The sequence below is a fragment of the Arachis ipaensis genome, chromosome B10, assembly GCF_000816755.2.
Source record: "Arachis ipaensis cultivar K30076 chromosome B10, Araip1.1, whole genome shotgun sequence".
Classification (NCBI taxonomy): domain Eukaryota; kingdom Viridiplantae; phylum Streptophyta; class Magnoliopsida; order Fabales; family Fabaceae; genus Arachis; species Arachis ipaensis.
The window spans coordinates 124118790-124134904 of record NC_029794.2 but is presented as its reverse complement, the minus strand read 5'-3'; the positions used below and the strand labels follow the sequence as shown (position 1 = coordinate 124134904).

Below are 16115 nucleotides of genomic sequence, written 5' to 3'. Positions count from 1 at the left end.
TAATAATTACACCTCCCTGCAATTCCTTGAGAGACGACCTGAGGTTTAAATACTTCGGTTTATTTTTTTGGGTTTGCTTTAGTGACAAACAAGTTTTTGTACGAAAGGATTATTGTTATTTTAGAAACTATACTTGCAACGAGAACTTATTTGTGAATTCTTTACTAGCAGAAATCCGTTCATCAGTGCCGCTACTACCGAATTTGCATGGATCTCTTCTTGTAAAATATTCTTATCTTTAAAAAATATAGATCACAACCATGATGTTTCAACTAATCCAAATCCAATTGACAACGCGGTATCATGAAATTTATCTTTTAAATATTTTTTTTTCAAAAAATAAAAATCCTGACCAAGATATTTTTGATGGTTCAAATCCAGTTAGTAATACTGTAAACCTCGATTAAATTAGTTAATAAATTAGTTTTTAATAAAGAAGACTAGAAATGTAAATATTATATCAAATTAGGATAGAGCTCATCAAAATGAGAATTCTGACACTAATTTCAAAGAAAACGGTCCAAGATTGGACCGAATAGGTCGAACCGGACCCAAACTGGGCCCGTGGGCCCAACTGGACCAACCCATTAAATGAGCTTAAAGCTCGTTCTTCTCTTCAAAGACAGCAGAAGCAGCGACGCATTAGGGGAAGGAGAAGAGAAATTCACTGAAACCCTTACGGTGATTTCAAAACGCTGTAGCTCCTCCGTCCGAGCTCCGATAGCCGCACCGTTTGCGGCCACGCGTCCATCGCGTCGAGCTCTACATTTCTACTGAAACAATTTAATAGGTAAGCCATTAAATATTCTCAGCCACTCTTTTTCCCCAATTTTTGAAATATAGGAAGGGAAGTTGAATTTCTTTAATTTATGATGTTTTAGGATCCAATTAGCTTGAGGAAAACGTTCACTCTTACTTATGTAAAGCTTGGGTAAGGTGAGGAAATCATAATTCCATTTTAATTTCATTGAATTTGAGATTTGAGTATTAAATTGGATATATATGTGTTATGAATGTGTATTAGGTTATGAATAAATAATTGGAGCTTGGAATTGTGGATATTGGAACTTGGAGGAAGCTGAGCCTAGTGTTTATTGAATTATGGAAGGGCTGTGTTTATTATAATTAAAGTGCCTTGATCGTTACGTAGGAATCGGCCAAGGTATGGTTTAGGTTTCTTGTATTTAATATATAATGTTCTATGAAAACTTAGGCTAGATGACCATAGGATAAGTTGGAATGCAGGTGTATATTTAATGTTTAGTAATGGGTTGATGAATATGCTTGGTTTGGTTTGGTGATTTGTTTGTAAGATGATATTGGTGGCTAGTTGGATCTTTGAAAGGATATGTGATTGAATTATTGATTATATGGCTATATTTTGGTTTGGTTGAATGATGATTGATGAAAAGATATGGAGCTTGTTGAGGATTATTGTTGGCAATTTGGATTGGTGGTAATAGGTTTGAAAATAATTGGAATGGACATTTTGAATGAAAAATGAGGTATTTTGTGTTAAAAGCCTAGGATTTGTGAACTATGATTTTTAGTTGAATTTTGGTTTTTGGATTTGAATATTGTATGAGTATAATTGTTGATCTGAGGTAGATTTATTGTGGTGATTGTTATGATGTTGAGAAAAGGGTATGTTGAATTGAAAAGAATGTAGGTTTGGACCCGAAAAGGGTGGCAAAGTCCGAGTTTTAGAGGAGATGTTGCCGAAATTTTATAAAAATTAGAGATTTTGTTTATATGATTATTTAAAAAGATTTAGATTCAAATGCTATATAGTTTGATTTTGAGTTATTAAGAAAATGAGCATGTTTTAAGTTTGATTCATTTAGAAAAGAATGAATTATGTTTTGAATTGGAACTATTGATGGACGGAATGGATTATTCGAGATAAAGCTATGCATAGACTCTTGGGGATGCACGTCGGGGGACAGTCTAAGTACAATTCAGACTTGTCGGGTTGGCTGGATAACCGACAGATGAGCCTCATCAGCCATAGGACAGGCATGCATCATATGCATAATACTTGAATTATTTGCTTGTGCTTTAATTGGGTGTGCCTATGTGTACTTGCCATGTTAAATGTTTATTTGTTACCAATGGCATTCCTAGGACCTTATATATTATGTGTGTGGCACCTTTACCATACTGAGAACCTCCAGTTCTCATTCCATACTATGTTGTTGTTTTTCAGATGCAGGTCGAGAGGCATCTCGTTAGGCGTCTGGACTCTTGAAGCGGAGTGGTTACTGGGTAGTTTTGCTGTACAGTGATGTATATATATGTACTTAGTTTTCTCTCCGCATAACTTGTTCTTTTTGGATCCTCTTAGAGGTTTATGGAGAGGCAGGATTGTGTATATGTACTTTTGGGTTTTGGATATGTATGTATATATGTGTAAATATTCTCCGGCCAGTCTTGACTTCACAGGATGAGTTAGGAGCTTGTTATTTTGTATCTTTGGCACTCTATTCCTACTTCTGTCATCTTATGTTTAGTAGTTATAGTTTTCTTAGCACGCAAGTTAACTCGTTCCTTGAGCGTTGTGCTTTTATTTTGTGATTTTTATTTCCTCTATTCTTCAAGGCTCCTAGCATATTATAATTCTTCTGCTATTATATGTAATCATTTTATTTTAGAGGTCATAATACCACACCACCTCTATTTTACGACTTAAGCGTAAAGTTTTGTGTGGTAGGGCGTTACAAATACGGCACGAGCAATAAGGGAAGTACTCATCTCAGATATTTTTTTTAAGGAACATATATATAGATCACCCCCATGGAATCTAATAAGTTTACCTGGTTAACTGTAATGCAACTATGCAAGTTTATTAATAAATTTTCAGATTATATTTTTTTTTGCATTCGTCTTACATTTTAGTTTTCGTATAAATTGGGTATTATCACTAACATTCGAAGAATTCCTCTCACACAAGTTTACCAAAAGAACAAATAACTTCACCACATAGACGGTATTGTGTCGACCTTTGATTAGAGCTATGTCGTTATCATCATATAACCGATATCTATGCAGAACAAAAAGAGATTAAAAGTGATACTTTTGTAATAAAATAATAATAACATAACACAATAATAAAAAGTGTTATCTATGAAAAATAAAATAATAAAAATAATTGAATACATGAATAATAAAATAATATTTTTTAACCAATGACGTGCACTTCAAAAATTTTTAACGTTTGTTAAGTAAAACTAAATATAATAGATTTATTTTCACATTGAACTCAGCAAGACTTGATATAAGTATTTGTAGCTATTGTAATAGTATAGTTTGTCATATTAAACTCAAGACTTGATGTTACTCAAATATGAATTAGATTTTGGTGATTTCTTCGATACCCAATTAATTTGAGGGTATTACATACCCTTCTTACATGTTCCAATTAATTGGTGACAAGTGTATTCATTAATTCTAATCAGCAAATGAAATTTTAATTTTTAAAAATTAAAAATAATGAATTTAATACATGTATTAAATACTTTATATATACATAACTTAATACACTGTACATACGTTTTAACTCTGGTTAAATCAAATCACCATACGTGGTAAACCTTAAATAAATTATTTAAAAAAAAAAAAAAAGAAAAAGAAAAAAATTGGTTTTCCTCTTCTTCCCTAACCCTAATCCCCTCAACGGCACCAATTCCCCCTAACCCTAATCCCCTCAACGACACCAATTCCTCAGTGAGGCAGCAAGCCAACAACCCCTCCAGGCTCCAACCCTGCCGGCCATCTCGTCGTCTTCGTCTCGCCAGACACGGTGCGGCTCCGACGACCTCCCTGCACGTCGCGTTTTGGCTCGTAGCCTCGCAGGTCGTGTTCTTCATCGCAGCTCCTTGCTCTGTCGGTGCTGTCATCGCTTCCTCTCCGTCACTGCTGCCTCCCCTTTGCCAGAGTCTGCTTCGCCGTGCTCAAACAGGTTGGTCTCCTACTCTCCTCACTTTTCTGCGTTGGTGAAGTGAAAGTGTGAAACCCATTATCTCTATTTTTTTTTTTGTTATTCAACTGGATTTTAATTTAATTAAGTGAGTGAGTAACTGATTAATACCCGGCCCGAGATCCAGTTTTGAAGAGAAGGAGAGATTTTGGCGGTAGGGTTTTTATCTCCTTCCCCAACTCTGTTTCTCTTCTAGTCTTCTGCTTCGTTGCTCTCTTCTCTTCTCTTGCTGCTTTCGCTGGAACTCTGCCCTGAAGTCTCGCGCTCTGTGCTCTAGCCGTCATTTCTGCAAGTAGCATTCGTCCCTCGATGCTCACGGGCCGTAGCCTCACTTCCTTGTTCATGCTGCTATTTATTCATTGTTCCAAGCCCAGAACTATTTTAAATATTTTTGTTTAAATTATTTATTTTATTCATGCCATTATTATTATTATTATTATTATTATTATTATTATTATTATTATTATTATTATTATTTAATCTGCTATCAATTTGACTAAATGCTTGAATGATCATTAGATACTTCGTAGTAGCTAGAGTTCATTTTGGTAGATACATATAGCTGCTAGAGTTATTTGTGCTATATGTGTTGTTTAAAAATATTTTTGAATATAAATTTTCAAAATTATTCCTTGTCAATACTTCAGAATTTAGTTTGATAGTTTAGAGGCATATTCATTTACATCATCTATTTTGAATCCTATTATCTTTGATTTTTTTTTCCAATTTTTTGTCCTTCTGTAGCAATACTATTTCATTAATTTAGAATTACAGAAACAAAGAGTACTTCAAAGAGTAGTAGAAAAAAATTTAATAGTAACAATTCTTAATAATCGTACAACATAGATACAGGTTATAGCTCATATAAAATTTTCGATATTGATGATTATAATCTCCTGTTTATGATTTATTAGTTTATACTTGATTATATAGATGTGATGTTCATTTCGAGCGGCTTAACCAATCAATAAAAATTGGTACACAAATTTACCAGAAACAGAGCACTTAATTTGAAGCATTTTGTAATATTTACTTGAATAAAATTTGCTTTGAACATACGGGTTTAAATTAGTTATGTAATAGTGATCATTGTTGAGTTAAAATTATTGTAGATGTGATCTTTTGTAATTACTTGTGATACAAAATTATATCTTTGAGGTTTCTTTATTTTTATTTAATGATAGTTTCATGACATGCAGGTAATGAAGAAGTTATAAATTTGATTTGTTAGTCACCAAAAAAAAATTTTGATTTGTTAAAAATTAGTCACTCCTTCAATTAGTTGTATAAGAAAAGGATGCATTGTTTTGCAATGTTTAAAAAGCCAACTGCTGTTGAAATTTCATTTGTAAATAATGTAATTAGGGATTACTTTTCTATATGTATTTAAAGTGATATATACATTAAAAATTTGTAAACATACCCTTATTTGTTGTTAATTTTTATATAGTCTTTAATCAATAGAAATTTCTTTGAATGATAAAAATGGTTGAAACATTCTATAAAAAAATCTGTCATAACAAAATCCATTCTTACAAAAAGAAAGAAAATTCAATATTCGAAAATATAAATATATAGGATTGTTATAGATTTTAATTTATATATAGAAAGATTCTATAACAATAGATAGCTACCACAAAAAAAAGTCGCATTACAAAAGTACTAGCACCAAAATGACTTATTTATATCATTTATAGTTAACATAATTTATTTAGAATTTTTCCAACTGATGCAATAAGAAGTAACATATACTCTTATTTTTTTAACTAAATTCTTGTTCTTTTCCTCAAATTTTTTGTAGTTCTTCTTAGCAGCCTTGATAATGGTGTTTTTTTTCAGATTGTATGACTTCATGATCAAATCTATAGCAATGCGCATCCTAGTTGCATCATCAACCTTCAAATGATAAAACCAGTAGTAAGTCACACTTATGTAATTAGAAATTAAACAATTAGAAATTTATCATATAATGTAACTTACATAAATGTTATAATCATCAATCCAAATGCAGTTCTTCATCCAAGTTGCTACCCAAATACCGCAATCAAAGCTATGTTAAATTTTATATGGAAAAAAAAAGTATTAGTTAGACAATGTGACAAAAGAAAAAAGATTGCTTGACAAACCAAATAAAGAGCTAGAAAATTACGAGTCATTTCTTTGTCTTCCTATTCCGAGAGCTTCCCAAATGGGAAACTCAGACACCTTAGGCCTAATCGTACTCTCAAAATCATAGAAAGAGTCATGTTGAAGCATCCATTCAAGGTACAAAGCTTAATAAGTGGTTAACATTGAATTAGTATTTTTATAAATGGTAAAAATAGTATAAATGAAGATGTAAAATTGATGCCATAAATGTTTGAATACAGAAATGATATACCAATTGCTTAATGCTGAATATTTTACTTGCTTTCTTCTTAGGATCTGGGTTGGAATCCAACAAAATTACTTGACACTGATTCATGTCGAAGATAACAAGATACCAATGAAGATTATCTTCATTAACACACACATAAATCTGTACATATATACAAGAATTAATTATTTTTTTTTGTGTGTGTGATAGTTAAAAAATATAATTCTATTTATGAAGAGTATTAAAATTTCTATCATGGGAGTGACTTCAATGTGAAGTCTCATATAGTCATAAGACTTATTATCCAAAACAAACTTATTATCACAAGATTCAACACTTTACATGTTGATGAAAAAAGTTGTCAAACCAAAGATAATTATTTTATTTATTAAGAATGCATAACAAATAGAGGAACAGGTATTTATTTAGTAGAGATGAAATTATATCATATGATTTTACCTTTCTAAGGACTTCCACTTTGCCCATAAATGCCTCTTTATAATCCTCTCGAGCTTGACTACTTGGGATAGTTCCCGACAATGCCATTTGCTATACAATGTGAAGAATATAATTTTGTCAATGTTAAATTGCCAAACTAATATTACATATAAATATTGCACAGAATGAGAATGAAAATTATATATTTCTTTTGATGCAAAAATTTCAATTTATTTGCATAATATAAGCATTTGGAGCACTTATATTACATTATACAAGCAAGTGTGACAAATATTGATAATTATTGAAATGTTGATTAAAAAAATTTATTATAAATTACACGTGGCTTACCGAAAAGACTGTGGGCAAATACCAATGTCTTAAAACTCCGGAAGTAGTCTTCTCCTCATCATTTAGCATATGAGCATATACGTCCAGTATCTAAATGCATATTAGACATGGTTAGATAATGATAATAATCATGAGATTGGATTGGTATCCAAAATTAAATCAACTAAAATAACTTACAGTTTGGTCAATCCAACCCTTTGGAATTAAGTTAAAAAAAGAATATCTGGTTGCATCAAATTTGCATCCTTTTGCTAATATCTCTTGCCTACAATTGATTAAATATAAAAAAAATAATTTATCATTGTTCTTCTAATACGATCGTAAGATGACAAGTACAAAAATAATATTTTTTCAAAATAAGTTACCTCCCAAACTCATTATCTTTATTTGTTCCAAATATGTAGGTTGCAACCATGATTTCAGTGTCATCTATATCCATGGTAGTTGGCGGTGCAAACAATACTGGTAGCCACTATTAAGAAAAATAAAAGGTAACAAAAATTAAACCTCCAAATTTAAAATAACTCAAGAATTAGAAAATCTTCAAAAGTGTTTGGACGAATAAAACTTAAGCAATTGACACTCACAAATGGAGCTTCAACCCCAAGATTTTTCGGTTGGAGTTTTGTAAACTCTGGAATCCTCTAATTTATATGATAACCAGTAGGAGATGCATTACTCAGCAATGATTTGACAATATCAGTTGATGGAGTATCTGTTACACAAAATTGTTTATCATGTATTTTTTTGGATGACCGGGCTCTAGAAATTTTAGGATTAGTCTTCTTCACACCGAGAATAGATTTTTTTCTGTCAAAAGAAGCTTTTTTTAACTGGGGGAGTGGCCAAATTTTTCATTATCGTGTCTGTCATGGTTTGCTCAGAAGAAAGGTTTTCAAAGGGATTTACATATGGAGACATGGTCATTGGCATTGAAACCGATGGATAAGGAGGTGAGCTTGGGTTAAATCCTCTCAAATGATTATAAAATTGTGACGGCATGGGGTAAAAGTAAGGCATCATTGGCATCATAGATTGATTGACAGAGGCCATGTTTTGCAAGTTAGTCAACTTCTTGCATCTTTATGATTTGTGAGTTGAGCGCATCATATTTTTCACCTTTATTCTCCTAAAAAATATTTGGAAAATGATAAGAAAATGATTACATTAGTATTCCACGAAATGCTATAGACGTTTAATCAACTAATTGTCAGATGAATTAATTGAAGACTGACCAATACTTAGTGAATTCAACATAACAATCTGAGAAGAGATTAGAGATCACCTTGTTAAAGATGGTTTCACCTGGCACATCCACTTCTTTAGATTTTAATTCCTCCTTATTTTCTACCGTCTTGACGCCCTCATTGAGACTGAAAACCATTATAAATAAATAAATAAATATCAAAATTCTTAAGAAAAATACGAAAAAAAATTTAAAATTCATAGAATCAATTGAAGTGTATTCCAACCTAGACAAAATTTCGATGGCCTCCATCAGAGTGTTCTTCACTTGTGCTTTTGTTACATTTGATTTTTGTTGAGCGCTGCCAAGGTTTTCCCCAATGTCATCAGATGGTGATTGAGGTGTGTGATTGCTTTCAGCTTGGGCTTTTTTTGAACTGGAGTTGTTAGTTCCTCTTGAAGACATAATTACAAGTAGAAAAAAGCAATATGCATATATGAATGTAAGACATTCGAATTCCACGGTGGTAATTGAAAATAATTTCAACCATTTATAGGAAGTTTGGAAACTGGATACATGAAAGGTCATTATGTATATGGGTTTCGCATCAATTATTTCTGAAGTAATTTTTCATAAAGCCAGACTTCTCATATTTCTATAACAAGAAAAAGAAAAAGGAAAGACGGGAGATGAAAGGAGTGATTACAAGTTGGAAAATTTACTATGGGGTGAAAGACGGAAGATGAAAGGGATGAGTTAAAGATAGAAAACTTATTATAGGGTGAGAAGAGGCATCCAAAAGTTGCTTCTGCATTCTCTTCATTTATTTGTGGCATATCCATTCAGCATACAGTTTTATACCGTCTAATTAAAAAATAATATTCTATTAAATATAATTAAATTATTTAGAAATAATTTTAGTTTACTTTTAAACGGCCAGAAGCCAAAGAATTATAGTATTTTAAAACATTAATTAATAATTACATCAATAATAAAAGATATTAAGCACATAAAATTTGAAATATAATTTACATCAATGCTCTTTAAAACTTTACCCACATAGCAAGTTTTCCTGGTTTTATTACTTTTATGTTATATCATACAAAGTTGTATTTTTAATCCTCACTAATAAAATATATTATTTGTTAGGAATTTGTAAACTGTAATGATTCTTTTTCATGTTTTTAGTTTATTGTGAATTAATTATTGAAGGCTTTCTCCCCATGGAATTAATCACATTTTTCAAGCATTTCTTTATCTTCTTCATATGACCATCTCTAAGTTTTTACTATTTCACTTATATTATGAAAATAAACAACTTTATTTTTAGTGATAAACCACAAAACAATATAAAACTATCGTATTGATAGATAAGATATGGATTCAATCATAAAAATCTATTATCGATGTCAAAAAAATTTTCATTGAACATGTTTTTCAACATGCAATTGGACTAGCTGCCATATGCAAAGGGTTTCAACCAAATGAAATTTTGTAGAAAGACAAACAAAGAGTAAGGTAGAGAATATTGAGGGTTAATAAATTGGGGGCAAAACATAAAATTTGTTTGGTGTACAGTAATACACTTCCATAGCAAACACAAGTCACAACTAATAATTATTGACGAATGCATTAATTCTTCTTCTTGTTAAAATCTTGAACTCTTGCATTCCAATAATAGTAGTAATTTGGTACATTAGCGTGTGATGGATTTATCTGGAACATGGGTGTTCCACCTCCACTGTATGAATAACAAGGTGGCATGGGATATCCATTAAAACTGGGGTACATAGGTAATCCATTCATGTATTGAAAATTCTCAATACCCTTTGTAGAGGATATAGCACCATAAGTTCCAATTTCGGTGGACACTTCTTGATGATCTTCTTTATTTGGTTTTCTACTCTGCTAAATAAATATAAAAAAATAAATTATTAAAAACATTTTTTATACATTATTGCATCAGTACATGAGAATACAACAAGGCAAACTAACCTTTTCGATGCGATTATTATCTAACCGCTTTCTTTTATTACTCTTTTGGACACTTGAAATTCTATCCTTTTTTGTGTCCTACATGCAAAGTTATAAAAACTATCAAAAAATCTCTTGCAGTTCAAATTATATTATAATACACAGTTATATACCTCAGAAACAGCTTCAGGTGCATTTATTTTTGTTTGTGCACTAGGCTTTTCTGTTCTGTTTTCATTGTAGTGGTTGCTTTGAACTTCTATAGATTGGACATGAGGCTTATTCACTTTTTTCTGGATATTTTCAAATAAATCACTACGTTTTTCGTTACATTGGTGTATTGTTTCCTCATCAGACATATCCTGTAATACAATATATTCCAACAACACATAAATTTTAAAAGAACTAAGTAGTAAGAAAAGAATGTACCCTAAACAAAGAAAAATTAATAATAGATATTACCGTAACACCATTTGATTCTGTACTTGATTGGTCATTGTCAGTATTCAATTTTTCTTCGTTCAAACTTAGGGAGCATTCTCCACCATATAGTTTTGGACACCTACGAACCGTATGACCAATCCGTTTACAATGCGGACACTTATGAGCCTTAGCAGTCTTGGTTGTTTGTCATGGGGCTCCTTTTGTCTTCACAACACTTGGGTCACCTACCAAGTTGGCGGTAGAAGGAAGCTTCTCATTTGGATTGTGTCTTTTTTGGAGTTTCATAATCAATCCAAAAATGTCTTCTCTGATTTCCATGAAGTCATCTCGATGTTTCGATGCTTTATCACATAGTGTAAAACAAAGCGTCGCTAGAGCACCGTACCTAACACCAGCAATCTTTTCAGATTCAATATCCTCGGCGGTAAGTGAACTAATGTATTCTTTTTTAGCATCTTTCGTCCACCTCTTGTGAATAAGAGTATTAGGAATAGTGCTAATATGGTCATGTCTCATAGTACAAAAAATATGGGAACAAAGGATACCACGGCTCTCAAATAATCGACAATCACAAGCAAAGTTGTTAGTGCTTCTATCATACTAAACCTTATATTCAATAGCCAGCTCTTGATATTTGTTCATTCTCACCTCAATTTTGTTACCATTATTTGAATGGCCGACAACGTTTAGTTTACTCGCTTCTAGTATCTCATTCCATACCTCTTTAAACATATTATGGGTAAAAATATTGGCTGCTTCCTTTTCGATGTCTTCGAAACATTTTAGTTAAAACTGGACTTGAGAACAATGACTTAAAATCAGATAATAGCTCATTTGTCTGATATTGCCTCACTGCCTCGTTAAGATTATGCATCAAATCCAAAAGATAACATTTTTTACCAATATAGTGCTTTATCAACGAATGAATTCCTTCACATTGTGACGTAGTCCTAATTCGACCAAAAAACATGTCGTTCAAATATGAAGAAGCCCATATCCTTTTAATCTCGTATGTTTTTTTCACCCATTCGTTTTCAGAAAGCTTGAATTTTAATACTAAGCGATGCTATTTATCTTCAAACTCATCCGGAAAAAAATTCCCGTACATAAGGTGCTTCAATCCATGAAGAAACTCAGAATTTTTGATAGCTTCACACGCATTGCGATGTAAATGCCACGCACAAAGTCGGTGCATTGCATTTGGCATCACCTCTCTAATTGCTCCTCTCATTGCAAGATCACCATCTGTCACCACTGCTGTTGGATGTTTATTACCTATTATTTCAAGAAAAATCTTCAAAACTAATACATATGTCTCATGCTTCTCATCTTCTAGCAAGCCACAACCAAATATGCATGTCTGACCGTGATGGTTAGTTCCTGAGAAGACAACCAACGGCTTGTTATATTTATTCTTCTGGTATGTTGTGTCAAATGCTAGTACATCACTAAAACATTGATAATTGATTATGCTAGCTCCGTCAGCCCATACTAAATTTTCAAGTTTATTATCTTTCAGAGTAAATTTTCCTTGCAACAATGGATCCTCATCGGCCTTAGAAATCAAGTAACTCAATTTTTCCAGGTCCTCCCTTTTGCTTTAACATGAACCCCATTATATGGCAAGTTCTCACACATAATCATGCAGACTGTTGGCTTGTGCTTTGTTGGCCTCGGTCATTACGCGATATGCGGGGACAAATTGTATATATTTAGGTGGGATAAGGTCATGATTGTGAGTCTCTTCAAATGCAGTGACTTTCCACTTCCTCAATTTCATATCATAGTGAAATCTAATTCTGGCTTGACACATTACACGTGTTATCGGCCTGTGGTCTCTTTTCCTATTCTCCATCTCCAGATACTTCTTTCTCTGTGTACCCTCTCTATTACAAACCATTTGTCTCATGTTAAGGTTTCCGTTGAAATCATAACCCTTTTCATCACACCTTGCAACAAAACCATGTACTTTGGCATAATTTTTGTAGAATTGAACACACTGCTCTACACTATCATGCTCAATACCCCAAATGTCATCCTTGGTCAACTCAGTTAACTTCTTCTCAACTTCACCAAATCCATCTCCACGATCAACCATTTTCATAGCTTCATCAATTGTACCCTTCTTTTGAGATATATTTATATCATTTTCTTCACTAGAACCACTATACTCAAAACTCAAATCATCAAATTCAACAGAACTCTTTGTTGAATTTTTGTGAATGCCCCCATACTTATGTTGTAAGTCTATTATTAACATAAAATGTAAAAAAAAAGTATGAGCACAATACTATTCAATTGCTTCTAAGGAAATTTGAATAGTAAAAAAAAAATATTATCACAATAAATAATAATACACAATCAATCAATGTAATCAATAAATTATTAACTAATAGTAAACAAATGTAGATATATACATAAGAAAAATTTGAATAAACGCACTTATGTATTAATTAATTTTAAGTTGTTTATAAGTTCATGATGATAGTTTTAAGCAATATTTAGTTTTCAAAGTTATAAAACAGCATCTTAGATTTTTCAAAACTTCCCATTAAAAACTATATTCATAGTTGTAAGAACCGAACCGGTGATCAAACCGGTCGGGCTACTGGTTCACTGATTTATTGGTTCAACCGATAAATTACTGGTTGAACCGATAAAACCGGTCCCATATAAATAAAAAATAAAAAAATAGTCAAAAACTTAAAAAATTTAAAATAATATCTTCACCAACATTTTAAGAACAACCAAGATTCAAATTCTAAAGATAACTAATACAAAAATAGACATGAAATTAGTTAGTACTACTACAATAGTATCTTAATTTGACACAATAAGAATAACAATCCATAAAATTAGTCGTACTACTACAATTGAATTAATGTTCTCGAACAATATTCAAATCTCAAATCTAACACTCCTGAATTCACGATCATGGCATGTTCATCCAACTTATAGCAGGTAATAATAATAATAATAATAATCCTATCCTTGTGATATAGTTATTAGTTCATATATATTCACATTATTCAAATTAGAGTCTTAAAAGCATTTCAAAATCACATTTGAGTTTTTGACTTTTGTGACACCAACAAAATAACAACTACTATTAATAGGGAGAGTGGTGAGGGGGTGTAATGGAGGGTGAAGAAAGGAAGGCGGTGAAAGAGATAGTCAAAGAGGTCAAAGAGAGTGCGTTGAAATCGTTGGCCAAAGGTGGGTCAAGTTATTCGGCACTTGATTCTCTTATGCTTCAACGCTGGAAGCAAATCACATGACAAATTCAATATTATGCATCTATCCATTAAGGGAGTGTTTGCTTTAGCATCTTGAAAACACAGCAAGGATGTTTAATTTTTTTTGAACGTTATAACTTTTTATATGACTATCGGTTAAATCATCCCAGCAGAGTTTGAGACTATATTACTCCGTCTCCAAACAACAACCTAAGAGTGCCTAAACAAATCATATAGAATATAGATTAATAAATTTTTTTCTTACATTTTGTTGATTTTTTTCCTATTCTTAGATTCTTGCACAAACACCAGAATTGAAGATTGCTATATAGTTTCTGGAGATGACTGTGTAGCAGTGAAGAGTGGCTGGGATGAATATGGCATAAAGTTTGGTATGCCAACAAAACAACCATAAACACTAATAATCAGAAAACAAACATCAATCTACCATTAACCTATGTATGTTACACAGCCAAGAATCAACAATTCAACATCATTAATCAGATTCATAAACAGATATAACATAAACATCATCAATCTGCCATTAACAATATAACATAAACATATTCATAATCAACAATTCAACATCATTAATTAGTTACTCACTCACTTAATTAAATTAAAATCCAGTTGAATAACAAAAAAAACAGAGATAATGGGTTTCACACTTTCACTTCACCAACGCAGAGAAGTGAGGAGAGTAGGAGACCAACCTGTTCGAGCACGGCGAAGCAGACTCTGGCGAAGGGGAGGCAGCAGTGAGGGAGAGGAAGCGATGATAGCACCGACAGAGCAAGGAGTTGCGATGAAGAAGACGACCTGCGAGGCTGCGAGCCAAAACGCGACGTGCAGGGAGGCCGTCAGAGCCGCACCGTGTCCGGCGAGACGAAGACGACGAGACGGCCGGCGGGGTTGGAGCCTGGAGGGGTTGTTGGCTTGCTGCGTCAATGGGGAATTGGTGCCGTTGAAGGGATTAGGGTTAGGGAGAATTGGTGCCGTTGAGGGGATTAGGGTTAGGGAAGAAAAGGAAAACCAATTTTTTCTTTTTCTTTTTTTTTCTTTTAAATAATTTATTTAAGGTTTACCACGTATGGTGATTTGATTTAACCAGAGTTAAAACGTATGTACAGTGTATTAAGTTATGTATATATAAAGTATTTAATACATGTATTAAATTCATTATTTTTAATTTTTAAAAATTAAAAATTCATTTGCTGATTGGAATTAATGAATACACTTGTCACCAATTAATTGGAACATGTAAGAAGGGTATGTAATACCTTCAAATTAGTTGGGTATCGAAGAAATCACTTTAGATTTTTACCATTAATAACTATTTAAGATATAGGCTTTAGTTTCATTCCTTTTAATATTTTAAACATTAAATTCTTTATTAATCTTTTCGTCAAAAGATTTGCAAGTATTTAGGACATAGGCTTTACTTCCCTGCTTGTTGTAGCCAAAGCAACAAATAGTGGAGTCTGTTATATAAGTTTGTTTATTAGATTTTCAAGAAAAAACACTCCCACAAAGAGTGTGAACTAAACTAACCACTTCTTAATATATGATTTTTTATATATCTTACATAATTGATATCTTTAAATTCTTTTAGAACAAAAAATTTACTATAACAAAGCATTATTGTTGTTCCTTTTTAAATATTTTAGGTTTATATAAAATTTCATTTTTAACATAAATTTAATATACATAACAATTTCTAATAAAATCATCAATGAATATTACAAAATATTTTTTTTCACTTATATAGTAGGCCAACAGTAAATCACATACATCAGAATGTATTAATTTTAGTATTTTAGAACTTCTTTCTACTCTTTAAAAGAAACTCTTGTTATTTTAGTTAGCATACAAGTTGTGTATGTATCTATTGTTTTAATTAATTTTTGGAGTAAGATCATATTTCATCATATCATTAATTTATAAAAAATTAACATGCATGTCCTAAACAATCATGCCATAAATAAAAAAAACTAACAATATAGTAAAAATAATAATAATAATAATAATAATAATAATAATAATAATAATAATAATAATAATAATAATAATAATAATAATAATAATAATAATAATTATTATTATTATTATTATTATTATTATTATTATTATTATTATTATTATTATTATTATTTA

General features: G+C 31.6%; 2 long non-coding RNA genes across 2 annotated transcripts; one reads left to right on the top strand and one right to left on the bottom strand.

Annotated features, from left to right (window-relative positions):
• On the top strand, window positions 867-2220 carry LOC110268191. Its single transcript, XR_002356304.1, has 3 exons — window positions 867-936; window positions 1025-1162; window positions 2207-2220. It is a non-coding gene; the product is annotated as an uncharacterized LOC110268191 (long non-coding RNA).
• LOC110268013 lies at window positions 7141-7552 on the bottom strand. The gene is made up of 3 exons (XR_002356020.1): window positions 7487-7552; window positions 7299-7386; window positions 7141-7211 (listed from the first exon to the last, which is right to left on the bottom strand). It is a non-coding gene; the product is annotated as an uncharacterized LOC110268013 (long non-coding RNA).